Here is a 4,023-nt window from a genome sequence, read left to right on the forward strand (position 1 = left end):
AAGAGACATATAATGTTTCAACTATTCATATGTTTGTACGCGATATTCAAGATGATTTGCCGTAGGTCAGCTAGCCACCACATATTTAAAAATTTATTTAAATACCTATTTTGTATAATATAATATATGTAACATAATAATTTTGAAAGAACGCTGTAATCTCATTTAAATTGTATGGCCACTTTTAATATGTCTTATTAGAACTAGCGCCACATTCGTTGTTGGAATATATATTTAAGTGAAAATGCAATATATGCAATCTTATCGTATAAAGTTATATCAGAGTGCATCCTAGAAAGTCTCCTTAAAAGTCGATATGAGGTCTTTATGACAGTTTAAGGCTATGCTTTCACCGGCAATATTCTCAATACAGTAAGAATGAAGAGTTCTACAGTATTTCTGATCACACTCTGAGTAAAATTTTTATTATTATCGTTTAGAATTAACTTTTTGTAAGTTTTAGTTTCCTTCATTGTTTTCTGCCATTTATTTCTGCTCTTCGTTACTCTTTTCCAGCTTTTTCATTCAAAAGCTGTTGTATCATCTTTATCACAATTCAGTAACCCTCTTGGTTAGTCTTTTCCAAGTTTTTCATCCAAAAGTCATTCTGCCATTATTCTCTGTTCTTCTTTATTCTTCGTTAGCTTTTTCATCTAAAAGCTTTAATAATATCATCTACATTTTAATCCATTCACTCTCTTCGTTATTCTTTACCAGATTTTTTATCCAAAAGCTGTTGTATAGAATCCATTAATTATCCTTCATTGCTGGCGGTTAGACGCGTATAATTAAGAATCAATTCTGTTCCCGGTTTTCTTAATACCTAAGAGATGACCAATCCATCTTAACATCTCAATTTTGAAGAATTTTAGAAGATCTTTGGTTTTGGGTTAGTTTAAAAACTTAACATTTCTTTCTATTATGTAGTCGAGTTCATTTTTTTTCCTCAAGATATCTCTATTATATCAGTCATTGCCTATATTTTGGTGCTATACGTGTTATCACTATTATAAAATTTTTTTTTCAATATTATTAGCTTGCATATTCTTAATAGAAATTTATATTAAAATGAGTTTATATTTAATTATTATAAAGAGTTGGTCATTTATTATTATTATTAAGAGTTGTTATTTATTGGTATATTAAGGTGATGGATCTCTATTTAAATCCGGTTACTTGGCAAAATTTAGATTCTTACTCATCCATTTCTGTTACCAGGTAACATTTAAACTGGTATGGGAGTGCATTGACAAGCTGAACATACTTGGCTGGAACAATCAGGTGCACCTATTATGGATTCCGGGACTTTTTGATATCCAAGGCAAGTGGTGCAGTCTCAAGAATGATAGGCCCAGAACCATTCTGTGGTCTAGACAAAGGAACTCTATCTATTCTTATGAACCAGAACTCTAACAATCTAAAATGCTGTTAGGGACTTACAACCTAAAACGCTTCAAAGATTGCATAGCACAATCAGAAAACAACCTAAGAATTATTACGGGCCTATTGACCGGTCACTGTAGATTGAACAATCATCTAACGAAGTTAGGAATTTAATCCAACTCAGACTGCAGATACTATAGAGAAGTGAGAGAAACTGCTTACCATGTGCTTGGCGAGTGCCCGGCACTGATGCAGAAGCGAAAGAAACACCTAGGAGGGTATTTCATGGATCATAAATATTCAAGACTAGGAAAGGTAGGCTCTATACTGTCTTTCATTAAAGAAATCGGACTTGTAGAAACACTCTACCCCGAGTAAGGGGCACAATAGATCTTTTAGGTCGCAGCGCACAATCCCTTATTTTAACGGATAATAATAATAATCCATTTCTGCTGATACTTAGTGAAGACAAACATAGAAAAACAAACATAGAAAAATATATTGAATTAATAATAAATAAAAATGCATATAGTATATTTTTTTTAAGAGTTTTATTAATTTTTTTTTAATAGTTTGACTTGATATAATATTTTTATTTAGTCAATGAATATAATAAATGTAAATTTCATGATTTTTCTAATAAATGTAATTTATTCGAATTTATTTGAATTTATTTTTGCTTTTGTTTTTGTTTTTGTTTCAATGACATATGTTCGTGGTTATTTAAAAAAAAACGTGGTTCTATTTGTCAAGTAGAGTTTTTTTTGTATTTTAATTTTTTATTTAATTTTAAATTTATATAAGATTATTTGTTTTTGTTCTCTCTGCTACAATTTATGCTATTTTATTTTGCTAATACATATTTTTAATAAAGTAAACACCGATATATATGTAATCATATTAAAAATTTAATGTAATAAGAACAATGCATTTTTTGTTTTTATTATTATTTAATAAAAATTTATACTGAGTAGACTTTTTGGTTTAATAATTTTTTTTTCAGCTTTGTTTTTTTTTGTTTGTTTTTATTGTAAAGTATTTCAAAATATTTTTTTTTTAAACTAATATCAATAAATTTTCTAAGCTAATTAATATAATAAATATTTAAAAATATTTCAATTCATTTTTGTATCAATATATATTTGTATTTAATAGAAAAACATTTTATCTAATAAAATTAGAAAAAAGGTAAAGTAAATATCATAAATAGTTATTAGTAAATAGATACATACATACAATAATATACATATACATATATATATATATTATATATACATATATTGTGGAAATATAAAACAGACTTAAGTTACCTTTAATGTTAATTTTCATTTTGGTTTTATTAGATTATATATAAGAATATGTTTTATATATTCTCTCTTTGTATATAATCATTTAAGAGCAAATTTTTTCTTAGTATTTTTGCTTATAATTCTAATATTTTGTAGGCATTTTAATATAGTTAAATTGTTTGCTTTATTTTTAATTTATTTTTGAAAGTAATTTTTCTTAGTTTTTAAATTATATTTTTATTGTAACAAATTTTTTTCTATATATCTTCACTATTTTTCACCCTTTCCAAGTTTTATTTTGTTTTGATATTTTCATTTTTTAATTCTATATTTTAACAGAACTTTAGTATATAGTGTTAACCTAGTTTAAATATTTTTCATTTTTTTTAAAATAAAATAAAATAAAATAATATTAAAATTTTTTTATTATATTTTTTAAGCTTGTCAGAGTTTTTGAAATAATACGTTATAAGGCAAGAATAATTTAAAAAAAATTATTAAAAGTCAACATTGTTCTTTTTAGTATACTACAGCTATAGTAAAGTTGAAAGAAAATATTCTAGTCATTTAAAAAAACTTTGTATACCGAGAATATGTAGTTTATTATATATACAAACAGTTACAATACACCCCATCATATAGAGAATAAAAATCTGAAGCCAGTTTCAACAGTTGTATTATTAATATAAGATTTGGAATTATATCCGATTTGGATTTTTGAGTAGTTGACGTAGCTCAATTATATGGAATAGTGAAATATATTTTTTTTTATATATACATATAAGCAGAAAACTAAAATACTTATTGTTAATCTTTAAAAGTGAGGATTAAATATATATTTTATAATGAATTAATAATGAATTTATAATTAGTGTGCTTTAGATGATATATGAAGATAGTCAGGGGTGGAGCTGGAGAGCAGGATGAGCTCTTGAAGAACTAGTTTTTAAAAAAATATTAAATAAAAAACTTTCTAACACCTATAGAAAAAATAAATTTATAGGTCTTTAAAATAGTTCATTATTTACTATTAACAAGAGCATTATATTAAATATCCGGAATCTGTTTTTTTTTTTATGAAGTATTTCCTCGACACACTTTTACGAAGCTCACCGCTCCATATGTCTGCAGTTTACTGTGGTCATGAACATAGTTATATTCATGGACTAAGAATTTATTGTTTTGAAATTGCTTTGGTGGTAAAAGACATCCTATTGAATTGATATATGGTCAGTTAATTAACTAAAACCTATACATAATACCTTCTATTTGCAATTATCGAACCTCTAAGGCTATGTTTGTCTAAATTTTGTATGGATTTTAGATAAAATATGGCGTTTATTCGGTTTAT

The sequence above is a fragment of the Teleopsis dalmanni genome, chromosome 2 (genome assembly GCF_002237135.1).
Source record: "Teleopsis dalmanni isolate 2A chromosome 2, ASM223713v2, whole genome shotgun sequence".
In the NCBI taxonomy this organism is placed as follows: Eukaryota; Metazoa; Arthropoda; class Insecta; order Diptera; family Diopsidae; genus Teleopsis; species Teleopsis dalmanni.